Here is an 18,848-nt window from a genome sequence, read left to right on the forward strand (position 1 = left end):
TGGGGAAATGTCATTCTTTCTGATGGAGGCATAGAATTCCATTGTGTATATATACCATATTTTCTTGATCCATTTATCTACTGAGGGGCATCTGGGTTGGTTCCATATCTTAGCTATGGTAAATAATGCTGCAATAAACATAGTTGTGCTGGTAGCTTTAGTGTGGTCTTGTTTGTAAACATTTGGGTAAATGCCCAAAAGTGGGATTGCTGGGTCATAGGGGAGTTCTTTGTGAAGTCTTTTGAGGAACCTCCATACTGCTTTCCAAAGTCTTTGAACAAGTTTAATTCCCACCAACAATGAAGTAAGGTTCCTTTCTGTCCACATCCCCTCCAGCATCTGTTGTTGTTAGAGTTCTTGATTTTTGTCGTTCTAACTGGAGTGAGGTGGTATCTCAATGTTGTTTTGATTTGCATTTCTTTTATGGTTAGGGAGGTTGAACATTTCGTCATGTGTCTATTGGCCATCCTTCTTTCTTCTTCAGAGAAGTTTCCCTTTAAGTCTTTCGCCCACTTATTTATTGGGCAGTTGTTTCTTTGAGGATTTGTTGTTGGGGGGTTTAATTTTTTGAGTTCCAAGTATATTTTTGATATGAGACCATTTTCCGTTGTATGGCTAGTAAAGATCTTCTCCCAATCCGTGGGCTTTCTATTGATCTTGCTAGCTATATCATTTGCCCTGCAGAAGCTCTGCATCTTCATGCAATCCCATTTGTCCAACCTTTCTTTGATTTGTTGTGTTTCTGGGTCTCTATTCAGAAAATTTTGGCCTGAGCCAAGGAGACCTAGGGTTTCTCCTATTCCATCATGTAATGTTTTCAGAGTGTCTGCTTTGAGTTCAAGGTCTTTGATCAGTTTGGAGTTGATTCTGGTGCAGCGTGTTATATAATGACCTGGCTTTAGTTTTCTAAATGTAGTTAACCAATTTTGCCAGCACCATTTACTGAAGAGGCTGTCTTTCTTCCATTCTATTTTTTTAGCTCCCTTATCGAAGATTAGATGGCTATAGGTCTGTAGGTTCTTTTCTGGGTTTTCAATTCTATTCCATTGGTCCTGAGGTCTGTTCTTATGCAAATACCAAGCTGTTTTGATTACTATGGCTTTATAGTAGAATTTGAAATTTGGTATTGATATTCCTCCAGCAGTGTTCTTTCCGTTGAGGAGTGTTTTTGCTATTCGGGGTCTTTTATTGTTCCATATGAATTTTTGGATTGCCTCTTCTATTTCCTTGAAGAATGAGGGTGGAATTTTGATAGGTATTGCGTTGAATTTGTAGACAGCCTTGGGAAGTATTGCCATTTTCACGATGTTAATCTTTCCAATCCAGGAGCATGGGAGGTTTTGATATTTTTTAAGTTCTGTGTTTATTTCCTTTTTCAAGATTTTAAAGTTTTCATCATAGAGGTCCTTCACTTCTTTAGTTAAGTTAATTCCTAGGTATTTTATTTTTTGTGGGGCTATTACAAATGGAGTTGCTTTCCTAATTTCAACCACACTTTTCTCATTGTTGGCATACAGAAAAGCCATTGATTTTTGGGGGTTAATTTTATAACCTGCTACTTTGCCAAAGTTTTGAATCAGCTTGAGTAATTTGGGAGTGGAGTCTATGGGATTCTTTAAATACAAGATCATGGCGTCTGCAAAGAGGGACAGTTTTAGTTCTTCTTTCCCTATTTGGATCCCCTTTATGTCTGCATCTTATCTTTTTGCTGTACCTACGCATTCTAATACTAGATTGAAGAGAAGTGGAGAGAGTAGGCATCCTTGAATTGTTCCTGAGTTACGAAGGAATGTCTTTAGTTTTTCACCATTGAGTATAATGCTGGCTGTAGGTTTGTCATATACACTCTTTATGGTATTGAGGAATGTTCCATGCATTCCTAATTTTTCCAAAACCTTCATCATAAAGGGATGTTGGATCTTGTCGAATGCTTTTTCTGCATCTATAATTGCTCCTGTTGTTGTGATGAATAATATTAATTGATTTGCGTATATGGAACCAGGTTTGCATCCCAGAAATGAATCCTGTCTGATCGTGGTGTATGATTTTTTTGATGAATTGTTTATGTCGATTGGCCAAAATTTTGTTGAGAAGTTTTGCATCAATGTTCATCAAAGAAATGGGTCTATAATTCTCTTTCTTTGATGAGTCCCTGCCTGGTTTTGGGATGAGGGTTATGATGGCTTCATAGAATGTGCTCGGTAGTGAGCTTTCTCTTTCACTTTCATTGAAGCGTTGGAGGAGAATTGGTGTGAACTCTGCTTTGAAGGCCTTGTAAAATTCCGCTGTAAAACCATCTGGTCCTGGACTTTTCTTAGCTGGGAGGTCTCTTATTGCTGTTTCTATTTCAATGCTTGATATGGGCCTGTTAAGATAGTTTAATTCATCTTGGTTTAGTTTTGGCCTGTCAATATTTGCTAGGAAGAGGTCCATTTCTGTCAAGTTCTCAAACTTATTAGCATAAAGTTTTGAGAAGTATTCCCTTATAATGTTCTGAATCTTGGTTGTTTCCGTGGTGTTGTTTCCATTCTCATCTCTGAGTTTATTAATTTGGGTGTGTTCTCTTCTTTTTCTGATAAGATTTGCTAAGGGTCTGTCAATTTTGTTAATTTTTTCGAAGAACCAACTCTTTGTTTTGTTGATTCTTTCTATAGTTTTTTTGGATTCCAATTCATTTAATTCTGATTTAATTTTGATTATTTCTTTCCATCTACTGGATTGGGGTTTATCTTGCTGCTCTTTTTCAAGGAGGTTTAGATGTCATTAAATTCTTAGTTTCAGATCTCTCCAATTTGTTGATTTAGGAGTTCAGAGCTATAAACTTGCCTGTGAGTACTGCCTTTGCTCTGTCCCAGAGGAGCTGGTAATTTGTGTGCTCATTTTTGTTGAATAGCATGAACATTTGAATTTCCTTTCTAATCTCTTCCATGACCCACTCATGATTCAGCAGTGTGTTGTTCAGCCGCCATGTGATACCGGACTTTCTTTGGTAGCTTTTGGTGTTGACTTCTAATTTTATTCCCTTGTCGTCAGAGAGAATGCAAGGTATAACTTCAATGTTTCTGAATTTAGACAAATTTGCTTTGTGGACTAAAATGTGGTCTATTTTAGAAAACGTTCCATGTGCTGCTGAGAAAAACATGTATTCTGATGATGCTGGGTGAAATGTTCGGTAGATGTCTGTTAAGTCTACTTGATCTATGCAGCTGTTTAGATCTGCGGTTTCTCTGTTGAGTTTTTGCCGAGTTGATCTATCGAGTGGGGAGAGTGGTGTGATAAAATCCCCAACAGTTAATGTCTTTGGATCTATATGGGATTTAAAGGAAAGTAGTGTTTCTTTGATAAATTTGGGTGCTCCATTGTTTGGCGAATAGATATGTAGAATTGTAATATCCTCCTGAAGGAGAGATCCTTTAATTAGCATGTAGCGACCTTCTTTATCTCTTCTCACAAATTTTCATTTGAAGTCTATTTTATCTGATATTAGGATTGCAGCTCCCGCCTGTTTATGGGGGGCGTTTGCTTGGTAGATTTTGTTCCAGCCATTTAAATTGAAAATGTGTTTGTTTTTACAGGCAAGATGTAACTCCTGCAGGCAGCAGATAGAAGGGTCTTATTTTTTAATCCAACTAGACAGTCTATGTTGCTTAATTGGAGAGTTCAGTCCGTTAACGTTAAGAGACAGGACTGAGAGGTATTTGGGAGTTGTTGCCATGTTATCCACCTTCTTGGGGGCTGCTAAAACTGGGTTGTTCCTATGGTTCTTGGATTCTCAGTTTGGGTGCATTTTCTTGGCCTTTATTGCGGTCTTATTGGTTTTCTATGTGTAGGACATCTTTAAGAATCTTTTGTAGGGCTGGTTTGGTGGAGATGTATTGTTTCAATTTTTCTTTGCTATGGAAGGTTTTTATTTGGCCTTCAGTTATGAAGGAGAGTTTAGCTGGGTACAGTATTCTTGGTTGATAGTTGTTTGTTTTTAGGGCATGGCATACATCATTCCAGGCTCTTCTTGCTTTGATTGTCTCTACTGAGAAACCTGAGGTGATTCTAATTGGTTTCCCTTTATAAGTGATTACCCTTTTCTCCTTGACAGCTTTAAGGATCTTTTCCTTGGTCTGAGTTGATCCTGTGTGGATTATAATGTGACAGTGGGATGTCCTATTCTGGTCTGGTCTATTTGCGGTTCTAAAGGCTTCTTGTATCTGAATAGGCCTATCTTTTTGCATGTTTGGGAAGTTCTCTGCTAGGATCCTGTTAAACAAATTTCCTAGACCATTAACTTCTGTTTCTAGGTGCTCCTCTACACCCATTACCCTTAGATTAGGCCTTCTGATGGTGTCTTCCAAGTGTTGGATAGATCTATCATATTTCTTGGACTTGTCTTGGATGGTTGTATGTTCTTTCTCTATAATATCTAGGATGTCTTCAATCCCTGAGATTCGATGTTCTGCATGGTCTAACCTGCTGTCAAGACTCCCTACTTTGTTTTTTATCTCTTTTCCTTCTAATTGGTCAGCTTTCATGGCTTCAAGTTCTTTGTTGAAGCTCTGTTTTAGGACTTGTATGAATTTCTTTACTTCCTTAATTTGGTCTTCAGTGTTTGTTCTCAAATCACTTAGTTGATTGGTTATGGTTTCTTTGGACTCCCATTCCTTCTTTTGGGTTCCATTCAACATTCCCTTTGTGGTCTCCCTGACTTCCTTCAGCTCTTTGTTAATGGATTCCATGAATGCCTTTAGTGATCTTTGTGTGTTCTCTACCTGCTCTCTCAATTCCTGTATTACTCTTTGATTAGCTTCCTCCCGTTTGTGGGATTCCTGCAGTTCACTTTCCTCCTGTTCGTGGGATTCCTGCAGTTCTCTTTGAGTGTTCTCAGCCTGCTCATGCCATTCCTCCCTTTCTCTTTGAGTATTCTCAAGTTGTTCACGCAAATCATGTATTAGTTTTTGAGTAGCTTCCTCACGTTTATGATATTCCTGTATAAACTTCTGGGATGCCTCCTCTCTCTCCCTGTCATGCTCATACAGAGTCCTTTGTAAGTTGTCAAACTTCTCATATACCATGTTTGCCAGCAGTGTTTGTAGAGCTATTTGGGAATTCTTCTCTCGATTATTCATTATCTGTTCTGACCCCTGATTATCAAGATTGGGAATTGAGATACCCGAGTTTGCCATTTTTCTTGTGTTTTTCCGGCTTACTCTGCCCATTTGAGATGAAGATAGCACCAGTTTTGTGCTAGAACAGTATCTTAAGGCAACCATCAACCAAAGTTTGCATTTGTACAATCAATAGTCTACAGATACAATCTAGTTCAACAGATACATCTATTCAACATCAAACAACTATATGTTAATGGACTTTGAACCACACAGAAGTATTTGGAAAACCAGAAATTATTAGGGTTAGGGAAAGATGTGGTAAAATATAGGAATAGATTGGTGTGGGGAAGCACAGGGTGAGTTAACTATGTCCTAATCACAATGCAGGAAATAGGTTGGGTAGGATGCAAGTAGAGAGAGTGAGGAAAAGAAGAAAGGAAAAGGGGAATGAAAAGGGACCAGAAAAAAATAGAAACGTAAAAATTAATGTTATTATAGAGATTAAAAGGCCATCTATGTAGAGAGGAATGTGAATATATTGAGAGAAGGGGAGGGTCATAGAGTAGATGTGAAAAACTTAAAAAAATGCTTAAAATATTATATAGGTATAAAGAGGTAGTACTGCTATTAAGGAATTTAAGTCTCAGAGGTTTTGAATTGAGTAATAAATTTGTGGATTAAGTGTGTAAACAATGGGGGATAGGGTCTACTAGTTAAGTACGGGTTTATCTGAGGATGTGCAGGACAAGAGTTAAGTCACATAAAGAAGAACAAAAGAGAGGAAAAGGTGGAAAGGATAGGAAATTGAGAAGAAAAGATCAGAAGTTCAGTAGAGCTAGACAAAAAACAAAAAGATAATTAAGAAAGAAAGAAATAGTAAGAAGACAAGAAAAGAAAGGAAAACGCACATTCACATATTCCTAAAGTCAAAATTATAAGAGGAGAAAATAAAATTACTGGAAAACAATTACTTTTTCAAAAGAGGCAAAAATTAAAGATTAATAAAATTTTAGAAAAGCAACAAAATTTTTTTATATATACAAAGGTACCAAAAAAAAAAAAAAAAAAAAAAGAAGAAGAAGAAGAAGAAAAAGAAAGAAGAAGAAGAAGAAAAAAAGGTTCTTTGATTTTTTTGGGAGGGGTGAGAAGAATCCTGTATCTCCCTTTTGTCTGTAACCAGCCTCTTGTTGGAGTCTCTGGTCAGCTTGAGGACCTGTGGCTTGATTGGTTTCTTAAGTCAGTTTGTACGAACAGGCAGAAAAATGCTCTGCTTTACCCAAGATTTTGAGATCCCCCACCCAGGTTAGTTTACTGGGAGGGTGATCTGCTTTGAGAATCACAAAAGAGGGGGATGCAGTGATGAGGCTAGGTTCTGGGTAGAGTTGAGGGCTTTCAACAAACAATAGCTTTTCCCTGGGGCTATTTTGTGAAAAAACTCACAGAGCCCAGCCTGGAGCCATTTTCTGGGTTTCTGTTTTTCAATTGCTTGTTGAGGCTGCTAGAGAGAGGGGCAGCCTCTGGCTCTGTTTACCCAGTGAGGAGAGCCACTCCAATGGCTGGCGCCTGCGCTGGGTGACTTTTCCCTGGATGGAACTGAGTCTGTGAGGTCACTTCACCGTAAAGTTCTTATGACCAGCTAAATGACTCGTTTTATTCCAAGGCCTGAGCTGGAGCTAGCCGCTCCTCTGAGCTTTGTTGGTATCCAAGATGGAGATCACCGGTGCTGGGGGGACAGTGGTGGCCTTCCCTCCTCTGCTCCCTGAGAAGGAGTGAAGACGTCGGGCTTCTACTCACGCCGAGTCTTGGATCCTGGGTAGTCTCTGGTCTGCAAACTGCAAGATGAAGATGTCCGCTCCTTGTCGGTTCTTGCTGGTGTTGAGTAGAATTCGCTCGTCCGCTGCTTCTGGCTCCTTCATCCTGGACTCTCTGTGTCTCAGGTATGACCGCGGCGGTGGTCGCCGCCACGACCCTGCCGCCGCCGCGGTGGCTGCTGGCAAGCGCTCAGATGTGTCTCTTTGCCTTGGCTTCCCCACTCTTGACTAACTCTCTGTCCTGTGATGGCACACTTGGTGTGATTCTTTGGCTTAGGACTGTTCACTGGAACTCTAAAACTGCTTTCTATGCGAGAGCTTGTTCAGATTCCAGCTTCTGCTCCGCCATCTTCCCGGACGTCTCCCAACAGTTTTGTTACATATTCTTTACACTTTGTCATTAAGACCAATATAATAGTATTCTTTATAACCTCTTTCCTGATCTTTTCCTGTTCTGAATAGTTTTATTTATGGATCTCCAAGAAGTCCTATAAGAATAACATAAGAGGATTTCCGGGAAGATGGCAGAGGAGAAGATGGAGGCTAAACAAGCTCTCGCATAGAAAGCAGTTTTAGAGTTCCCGTGAACAGTCCTAAGCCAGAGAATCACACCAAGTGTGCCATCACAGGACAGAGAGTTTAGCCAGAGAGGGAAAATCCAGGCAAGGAGACAGCTCTGAGATGTTGCCAGCAGTCACCGCTGCAGCAGTGTCTGCCACAGTCGCCATACCTGCAAAACAGAGAGTCCAGGACAAGGAGGCAGACATGGTGGGGGAGCAGATTCTACTCAACACCAGCAAGAATCCACAAGGAGAGGACTTCTTCATCATGCATTTCACAGACCAGAGACAAACCAAAACTCAACGAGAGTAGAAGCCTGCGGTCTTCACTCCTTCTCAGGGAGCAGAGGAGGGAAAGCCATCCCGCCCCCCTCCCTCCAGTTCCAGAGATCTCCACCTTGGATACCTACAAAGCTCGGCGGAACTGCTAGCTCCAACTCAAGCCTTGGAAGAAATTTAGAGTCATTTAGCAGCTCACAAGAACCTAAAGAGACCTACCAGACTCAGCTCCACCCAGGGAAAAGTCACTCAGCTCAGGCGTCAGCTTCAGGAGTAGCTTTCTTCACTGGGTAATCAGAGCCAGAGGCTGCCCCTCCTTTTTGCAGCCCTGACAATCAATTGAAATTCAGTAAACATAAACCCTGAGAATGGCTCCAGGCTGGGTTCTGTGAGTTTCTTACAAAGTAGCCCCCGGGAAAAGCTACTGTTTGCTTAAAGGCTTCAACTCTACTCAGAACTTAGCCTCATCACAGCATCTCCAGACTTGAGGAAAAAGCCATCTCCCTCTTTTGTGATACTCACAGCAGATCTCCCTAACATTGAACTAACCTGGGAGGAGGATCGCAAAATCCTGGGTAAAGCAGAGCATTTTTCTGCCTGTTCAAACAAACTGACTTAAGAAACCAACCAAGCCACCAGAAAACCAAACACCACCAGGAGACCAGAGGGTCCAACAAGAGGCTGGTTAGTGACACAAGGGCAAAACAGGATTTTTCCCAAACCTCCCAAAAAAATCAAAGAACATTTTTATTTTTTTTGTACCATTTATAAAAATTTTTTTTTCTTTTCTAAAACTTTTTTTAATTTTTACCTTTTTTGAAATGTTGTCGTTACATTTTTTTCCTCTTATTTATTACACACTTACACTTATACTTCATTCCTGATCAGTCTCTTTCTTTTTCTTTTCGAATTTGATCAATTTTTACGTTCTATATATCTGATTTTTTTCCCGTTCTAAAGACTCACTTTAGTAAAAAGATTTGTTTTTCATTACAGTGGCACACAATTAACTAAAAACAACAGATTGTACATGTATACCACTGGATTTTTTGTTTGTTTTTAAAGCCAGGAAATTATTACAATAAAGATGCTGAACTTCTTTCACTAGATAAACTGAAAAGATAGTATCTCATATTAGCCTAAACTAATCTCAGAATTAACAGTCACAGCCTGGGCTATAACAGTCTGGGCTAAATAAAACCACTAACAGCACAAACTGCATTTAAAGAGAGCAAAGGTCTTCATAAAAGTTAGAAGAGTGGCACCACCTTCATGGAGCAAATACGGAAATTCACAAGGAGACCTTAGGAATTTGAATATCAAGAGGATCAAAGGATAAAAATATATAGAAAGACAATTTTAGAACTCAGAATTCGGAAGGGGGAACTACCACTAGATACCAAAACTCAATGCTGAAGGGAATAAATGTTTTATCCCAAACCTTAGCTCTATCTGACTCTCTTACACCAAACACACACACACACACACACACACACACACACACACACACACACAAACTTAGTGAGAGGTTTTAGCCAAAGTACAGGCATTCTGGACTTAGACTCCATTTTGAAGGCCTTTACCCAAAGTATCCATTGTGAAGGCCTTTACTGAAAGTACCCATTGTAAAGACTTTTTACCGAAAGTCTTACCTGGAAAAACCGTGAAATGTCCCAATAACATTTTGCCCATAACTTCCCTAGCAATAGCCTTCAGCAGATGACAGGAAGGTACCTAAAGCTACAGATGTTTCTTAAGATAGCATAGTTAACATAGTTTGCTGCTTACTGCTTAGTCTGTACATGCTAGCCAATAACATTGTTACAATATTCACTCACTAAATTTCAACCAATAATGTAATTGCCAAGCTAGGAACCCCCTTACCTCAACCCTATACCCTATAAAAACCCTGTTAACTGAAGGGTTGGGGCTCTCATCTCTGAACTGCTGCAATGGTGACAGTTGTGAGTCTAGACTTAAGCTTGCAATAAATGACTCTGGTGTACTCACATGGGAATTTGCTCATTCGTGGTCTTTGGGGATCCCTCTCTCAGCACAAGACTAGTGTACACAGAGAACCCTAAGGACAGCTGTATCTGGGACAATGAAGCGTTTTCCTCTTCCTTTTAAATAATGAAATGTGAATGTGCGGTTGGCTCCACAGGCGCCCCACACCAGAACAGATGTCAAAGGATGCCTTTGACTGCAGGACAGCTTGTGTACCCCTGGCATTCTGTGTAAGAATGCAGTTCATGGTCCCCTAAGCAGGGGTGGCCAAGCTGAAATGGGGGTATGCTTTGCCTGGAGGATGGCACCCTGTGAGCCCTGCATGCATGGTGAACCAGAGGTGGGAAGCCCGTGAGCATCTCCAAGATGACCTCTCAGAGGCCTGGAGAAGTTAATTCCTATAGTTGGACATGGCATGAGGCAGGAGGACAGCAGAAATCCATAAGATGGGAGAGGCACAGGAACAAATGTGCCTCTCCATGGAGACTCTTTGGCCATGCTAAGGAATTTCCCAGCCCACACATAGCAGCCACCATGCAGATCCCCAGTGGCCACTTGTCTTTAGGGCAGTCCCTGGTCCTGATCCAGAGCCAGAACTTTCCCAGTGACTCTGGGCCTGGGAGGGGGTGGATCAGTAACCAGCAGCCATTCTTCCTCTGCCCTGCTGCACATAGCCTCCCAGCAGCTGCCTGGTCTGCAGCACGCATGCCAGGCCAGCTCCGTTGGGCAGGCTGAGGCAGTGCCATCGATTCCTGGTGCATACTTAAAGGCGATAGTGAGGCCTAGCCCACAGCAGAGCTGGCCCTCACTCACTTCAAGGGTATCCAGAGACTCATGACCACCACTAGCCCAGCACTGCTGCCCTCCGCACCCTCTAGAGTTTACCTACAAGTCCCTGCCTTTTTTCTTGAAATTCTTCATCCACTGGTTGTCTCATTTCTCATTGCCTTTTTGGATGGGATTTGAGACTCCTTCCTTTCCTCACCAGGCTCGAGGGGACACACTCCCCACCTCACAGACACTCCCCAGAACCCAGCTACCTTTGGGTCTGCTGCCTCCTTCCTCCCTTCACTAGCTTCTGCTAGGGCCTCCCGTATTGTCCCTACTACCCCCAGCCCCAACCCCAGCTCGGCTTCCCCCTTGCCCTCCCCTCCTCTCAACACAGCTCCCAGCGCCAACCCAGCATTACCACTGTTCTGGGGAAGACAACTGTGATCCTGGCCCAGCAGAATCAAAGGTGCCACAGTGTGCAGCCAGCTGAGAACTGGAGGCAGCATAGGTATCTGATCTGTGTCTTTCACTTCAGTTACACAAGCATTAATTGTATTAATTTAGTATTTAATTTTGGATTTTATAACTTCTTATTAAGCTTTTGCAGAATAGCTGGTAGAAATATAGTCCCAAATTCGGATTTTCTCTTATTTAATTCTTTCGAGATTCAGAAATGTTCATTTCAATAGTAGAGTGCTATTCAGAAAATAATTGCTTATGCATCTGTTATCAATTATTTACAAGACTTGAAACTTTTAAAGTTTCAGATATTACAGGAAGACCTTTGATTCATGTTGAATGGAAGTGAGTAGGTTAAGCTGATGCATACATTCTTGTGTGTGTGTGTGTGTGTGTGTGTGTGTGTGTGTGTGTGTGTGTGTGTGTGTGTCTGTAGAGGGGTGTATGTGTATCATTGAAATCAAGGGTAAGGATGTTGAGCCCTGGTCTGAACTTGTTTCCTTTTTCCGAGATATACATTATGGTGTTTCTTTGTTGGTGGTATGTTCTGATCTGCTTGCCTTTGCCTGATGTGCACATTCCAGCTCAATTTTTTAAATAAAGCTTCTTATTTATTATTGAGCACAGATATTGCTTTGTCTTCAGTCTGCCATCTAGGATCTTCTTTTCTTCTTCAAAAATTAACATTCAATATAAATTTTACCTCCTGACTGATTTTTCCTTTAATTTACATTTTGAAATAAGTATTATAAGACCTTTGATCTCTGTATTCATGAAGAAAAATCATTTTGAATTCTCTGTTTAATGTAATAACACCTGGAAAGATTTGTTAGCACCACGATCTTAAAATTACTTTTGTAGTTTTAGTTAAAATATCTCCTCCATGTTTATAGCATGGGGAGACAATTCCTAGTAACAATGATAACACTTGTATTCATTAAAATATCAGATAATTCATAATTTTGAATATGTCTAGTGGCAAATGAATACATTCGTTCAATATGTTTGCTTGATAGACCCATGCACAAAAATACCAGTCCTAAGGGCTGAGAAGGTGGATCAGTGGTAGACAGTTTATCTTGAATGCACGAGACCCTAGGATTGTTTCCACAGCACCCCCTAGGCAGAAAAAGCTAGATGCGGTACAATGCTCAAGTAGTAGAGCATTTGTCTTGAGCTGAAGAGCTGAAGGACAGCGACCAGGCCCAGAGATCACCATCACCAACAAATTGAATAAATAAATGAAACTCATACTCAAGTATATTAATTTCAAAAGTTGATTACCATTTTAATTAGGGGCAGGGTACCATGATACAGCAGACCTCTGAAGCAAAGCTTTAAGAAGGATTTCAACACTTGACAAATACTAAAAACAGAAAGTAAAACATTAGCTCTGCCAACAACATATAGAATTGCCACTCACAGAGAAACTGGTACTAAGAATGAAATACTTTTTATAACATTTCTTAAGAGATTATGGCTTTATATCATATAAATTGACCTTCAAAAACTCCATTGGTGGGCCTGAGTCTTAAGGGCACCTAGAAAAATTGGAGGAGAGAATCACCAACCCGGATTTTTAACATTGTTATTGTTATGGTAGTGTATATACGAATAACCATATTGTAAATCAGGCAATGAGTTCATTTCTTGTTTGGCAATCCCATCCCTCCTGTCTCTGTCTACAGTGGTATAGTTCATTGTGAACACAATATCTATAGAGTACAAGTGCTTCATTTGTTTCCCTGTTCCCCTTGAATATCTCTGTCTCCCTCAATGCCAATAAATAGATAAACAAGAACAGAAAAATCCCTCTTGTTTCCAATTCCTGGAATGCATTTCAATATAAATATCAGTAGTTTTATGAGAGTGTCAGGCTCTGTACACACATCCCAAACACGTATACTTCCTGCACCCGTCATACCGCCCAACCGATTCTAAGGTCCACAAAGTAATACTTTTCACTTTCCACACAGGAAAAAGCTGAGATTCAGAAAGTTTAAGTAAATTACTGGAAACATTGAGCATAGTGGCTCAATCTTATACCTTTCCTACTCCAGAGAGTAGGATCTGAAGATCATAGTTTGAAACCAACCCAGGTTGACATATCCATTACATGTTTATCCACAGTTAAGCAGAAGAAAGCGAGAATTGTGTGTTTCAAGTGGTAGAGCTAGAACGCCAACACACTTGAATGGGAAACCTAAAGAATAGTGTCAATATGATGATTTTTAAGAATCAATGCTGTCCTATACATAATCTCAGACACCACACACACACACACACACACACACACACACACACACACCAATCACACCCCTTAAAACAGATGTTAGTACAGAAATCCAAATACTTTTTTTTAATTTTATGTTTTATTTTTTAGCTTTAGTGAGGTTTGATTTGATAGTTTCTACTGATGAGCCACAACTTAGAACTTTGTTATAATTATACCCATGTCTGTATTCAGAGAAACATTCTCCTAGTTTAGTCTTCCTACTTTTCCAGCAATGATAAGTTTTCTCTTCTTGGTACACTTTCTTCTTTTGGGTCTCAATCTCTTAGACTTTTCTGTCTTGCATGGTATGTAAGTTCATTGATCCAGTAGATCGCAGCCATCCTAATAACCTGGACAGAACCTGCCTTGGGAAAAGTGTTCTAAGCTCACCAATCAGTGGAGGTTGATGGTACTCACCCATAAATACTTTGCCTACAGAATTGGGAACTTGTTAGGTCCAGGAATTCAGGAGAAGAACTTACTGTGTGCTATTTAACATTTTTTTTGATTTAATGGCAGTTTACACCTATTGTCTACTTTAAGCATTGTGTGTAGGGAAAGAGAGACAGAAGCACTGTACTAACTGTTGCTCTCAAAACATAGAAGGAGGGAAAGAAGTTCTGAAGGAAGCTTAGAGCCTAGAAACTTATTTCTTAGAAACTCAAACTGCCTTTTATCTTACATTCAAAATAGAAAGCCAGAGACTGCAGTTACTTTTAAGCTCCATTTATATTCCTGAACATGGGGCTCCCTTCCCCTTTGCTCTTCTGACCATGTATATCAGGGGCAGGTGGGAAGATGTAACAGGAACACCTAGAGTTTGGGCCTGGGATTAAAAACTCTTTTGTGATCATAAACATTCCACAACTTCCGGAATTGGATCTGAGGGGCAGAGAAAGTAAGGTTAGGCATTCAGAAACTTATAATTACTTCCAAGTTTGCTATCTAAACTCATCCCTTCCCACCCCTCAGAATCCTATTTCCCAACTGTGTAGACACCCTTACACTCTGTTCTCCTGGAACATTTGAGTTTGGGGCATCTTCTGCTTCTTATGTGTACTGCTTTATAAATGGAGATTTTCTCCTAGGCTCAAAATGATTTCATTGATTGTGGCGTTGTACAATATGCTAAACAGAGGGTTACCTGGAAGGAAGGTCCTAGAAGGCAAAACATCTACTAGGACAATGGAAACCCATGGTTTGGCATCCTTAATGTTTTACCTTGTGCACTGAACTAACAGGAGAAAATGGCACACTAAGAAATTTGCCAATTAGGCCAAATAAAGAGATATGGTGATGGTCAGAGAAAGGGCGTTGATTTCATCGTAGTAATGACAAGACAAAACCTTAGAACACCTTCAGAATACTAATACATACTCACCTATTTTTTATTAACCCATATCATTAAGTCTGAGTTGTATGTAGGAGTCCTCAGGGCTTTCTGAACAGGAAGACCTCAGGGAGAGCTTAATATTGGTCTGCCATTTTGGGCATAAAATAACTAGTTTCATGAAAGCCCTTAGTTATATCCTACAAATATGTGTATTTATCCTACTATACTTGATAAGTATCCCCTTACTAAATTATCTTTGGTTGGGTCACTTGGTGACATAGCAGCTGTCTGGTAGCTCCATTGTAACTTCACTTTATTCTGATGAACCAGAAATGGAGAAGTAGAGACTGACCACAACACATTTGCATCTTTCTCAATGAGCAGTGAATGGCAGGGGAGTATTTAAGATGCTTCCCATGTTCTCAGTTAGCTAGTACCAGCTTGGATTCCAGCTCAAATCCTTATAAACAGATACAGAAGTTACATGTAGCCTATTATGCCAGATTCACAGCTAGAGAGATAGATGAAAAAGTGGAAGGACTTGGTGTGAAAGTCACAGGTTGATATTAAGCAGAATTCAAAGGATGTGGAAAGGAAGTAAGCTACCTGGAGGGAAAAGGAGAGGCAGCTGAAGGTGATGAGCACCTAGATAAAGAAGAAAGAGTAAGTTTGAGGCCACCTGGACATGAGAGTAACCCATCTGAGGTACAACAATTTGGCTGTCCAGAGCCACAGAGAGAAGTAGGAAGAACATCAGCAAGTGCTCTTGCCCTTCTCTAGGGAGCTCCCAGAACACCAGGGTAAGAATTGGCAGCTTCCCAGAGCACTACTGCTGAGCACATCTCAGATCTCTTGCTACCATGATAATTGACATTGGAGAGGAGCAGAATGAGTTGTATGAGGTGATTGCAGCTCACCATATAGACCCTGTTCTGCAGCATTGTGGAGTGGGGTCTCTCAGGATGTTTAGGGCAAAGATCCTATACTGGTGCCAAACAATGCAAGCTACTTGGAGTAGACATTTATAGATGGCATGTGCCTGAACACAACAAGCTGTTAATGAGCTGCTAGAAGTAGTTTCCCTAAAGATTTAACAGCTAAAACTGGACAGGCAAACCCAGAGCTCGGCACCACATCAGGCCACCATGCCAATTGCTTCTACCATAGTACTGCCTACCCAGTTTGCAAACTCATGTCCTTGTTACCTTGATTGTGCCCCACAATCCCTCACAATTTTTACTCTTTCACTTTGTTTATTCTTCCTTGTCCCTGCTAAACAGTTCTGGATGCCTGTATTAGCTATCCCAACCCGTGCAAAACTGTTGCTGCTAACCAATTTCCTGACACTGTAACTCAGCAATTACAGTAACAGTTACCCTTTACCTGGTATCCTAATCTCTACTACTCTTTTCTTATACACATAATTCCTAACACCATGGGTCCAGCCACCTGAACCCTGACATCCCTCTCTCTGATACCCCATTTCCAAACAAACCAATGAAAGAGTGGGCACAGACAGTCGACTCAGGTACTCCTCTTGCAGCACATTGGGACAAGTTATTCCTCAGGTATTTAACATGAGGGACTAACTGGTGGTGGAAAGAAAACAGGTTACTCAAAGGTGACTAAAATCCAAGGACATGAATTATAACTTATTGCTAGGAAAAGAAGGCCCTTCACTGAAAGTTAATGAGAAAAATTTTTACAAAATATTGGGGATGATGCAAAAGGTTTAGCTTAGCCTCTTCTACTAGTGGTCTGAATTATTTTATAACGTAGAAATATAACTACTTTGCATTTTAAAATTTATATGAATATGCACATTTATGTGATACTTATATTAATTGGTTGAATAGCTGCATAGGATCATATTAATGATATTCAATAGTTTATGCTATATGATATGCTCATGAGTCTGCCTTTGGCAATATGAATTGAGCTCTCTAACAACAAATGGAATTTCATTGTCAAATACTACAAGGAGATTACGGATGCTAGTACCAAAATGAAAGCTGGAACAAGAAAACTGAAATAAAGCTCCAAGTTTGAAGGGAGGGGGTCAGTGGTAAGGACTATGATAAAAGAAAAATTCTTCACTATGGAATCTTGGAAGAATAGAATGTGTTTTATTGAATTACTAGTTTTTAAAACATTCTTAGAAAGCAAAACATTGTTTTTTTCTTGTTATTTGAGCCTCTTTTTTTAAATTTTTTTTTATTTTTTATTGTGAAAATACTGTACAGAGGGGTTACAATTACATGGGCAAGATAATGAGTACATTTCTTATCAAGCATTGTAGCCTCCTCCTTTGTTTCCCCTTTAATGAATGGTTTAACAAAAAATTGTCAAAACGACTTTGAAAATTCAGTGATATGAATGATCAGATTTATATTCAAAGATGCCTGAAGATGCAGACAGGCTGTATTCCTTATTTATTAAATTAATGGAATAAACTTCCTTTTGTTTGGTTGGACACTCCATGACACTTGTTCCAAAACAAGAAAAGATACTGGAGAGAAAAAAAAAAAGAGGAGTAGTTCCTGGAAGATGGCGTAGGAGAAGCTGGAGGCTAAACAAGCTCTCGCATAGAAAGCAGATTTAGTGTTCTGGTGAACAGTCCTAGGCCAGAGAATTACACCAAGTGTGCCATCACAGTACAGAGAGTTTGGCCAAAGAGGGAAAATCCAGGCAAGGAGACAGATCTGAGCATTTGCCAGTAGCAGTTGCTGTCGCGGTGGTGGTGGCAGCGGTAGCCACAGTCACCAAACCTACAACACAGAGATTACTACACAACGGTGCCAGATATACCAAGCAATCACATTCTACTCAACACCAGCAAGAACTGACAAGGAGCAGATATCTTCATCCTGCAGATTGCAGACCAGAGACCACCCAGGAACCAACACTGTGGAATGAGTAGAACCCTGATATGGTCACTCCTTCTCAGGGTGCAGAAGAGGGAAGACCACACCTCCCGAACCCCTCCACTTCCAAAGATCTCCATCTTTGATACTAACAAAGTCCCGGCTGAGCAGCTAGCTCCAACCCAAGCCTAGGGAGAAAACAAAAGAGTCTTTTAGCAAGGCACAGGAACCTGCTCAGACCTGTCAGGCTCAACTCCACCCATGGAAAAGTCACTAAGCCCAGGCAAAGAAAACTCCACCCCCAAGGAGTAGCTTTCTTCACTGGATAAACAGAGCCAGAGGCTTCCCCTCCATACAGCAGCCTAGAAAATCAATTGAAATTCAGTAAACATAAACCCTAAGAATGGCTCCAGGCTGGACTCTGTGAATGTCTCAGAAGCTAGCCACTCAGGGAAAAGCTACTGCTTGCTGAAAGGCCTACCCAGAACCTAGCCTCATCACAGCATCTCCAAACTAGAGGAAACAGTCATCTTCCTTTTTTGTGACACTCAAAACAGATCTCCCTCCTACTGTAATAGCCTGGGAGGAGGATCACAAAATTCTGGGTAAAGCAGAGCATCTTTCTGCCTGCCCAAAGTAACTAACTTAAGAAACCAATCAAGCCACAGGAAAACCAAACACCACAAGCAGACCAGAGACCCAACCAAGAGACTGGTTACAGACACAAGGGAGATACAGGATCTTTCCATTTGCCTCCCTGCCCACTCCAAAAAAAATCAAAGAACCCTTTATTGTACCTTTTTTAATTTAAAAAATTGTTTCCTATTAATTTTTTTCCTCTTATAATTTTTATTTTAGGTGTATATGCATGTTTGTGTTCTTTTTTAATTTTTATTTTATCAGTACTGAAATTTTGGTCCTTTTCCTTTCTTTCTTTCTTTTTCATTCTTTTCACTTTTTCTTCTCTTTCATTCTTTTTTTGGGGGGATGACTTAATTGCTGTTCTGCTTATCCTCAGATATACCCGTCATCAATAATTAGACCTTATTCCCCCATTGTGTACACACTTAATTCAGAAATTCATTACTTAATTAAAAACTCTTCGGCTTAAATTCCTTAACAGTATTATATCTTTATACTTATATAATATTTTAAGTATTTTTATTTTTTAGTATTTCATATCTCCTTTTGACTCCCTTCCTCTCATCCTATCCCCATTCTTCTCTCAATATTACTTCTTTAAACTTGCATAATTTTTGTGTTTCACTTGTTAAGTTTAAATTTTTGTTTTTCCATTTTTTCTTGTCTCTTTTTTTGCTCTTCTCTTTCTCCTATCATTCTGTCCAATCCATTTCCCTCTTTGAGATTACGATTTGGTTAATTTCACTCT

The sequence above is a fragment of the Dipodomys spectabilis genome, unplaced genomic scaffold (assembly GCF_019054845.1).
Source record: "Dipodomys spectabilis isolate Male_0828 unplaced genomic scaffold, ASM1905484v1 ptg000402l, whole genome shotgun sequence".
NCBI classification, from domain to species: domain Eukaryota; kingdom Metazoa; phylum Chordata; class Mammalia; order Rodentia; family Heteromyidae; genus Dipodomys; species Dipodomys spectabilis.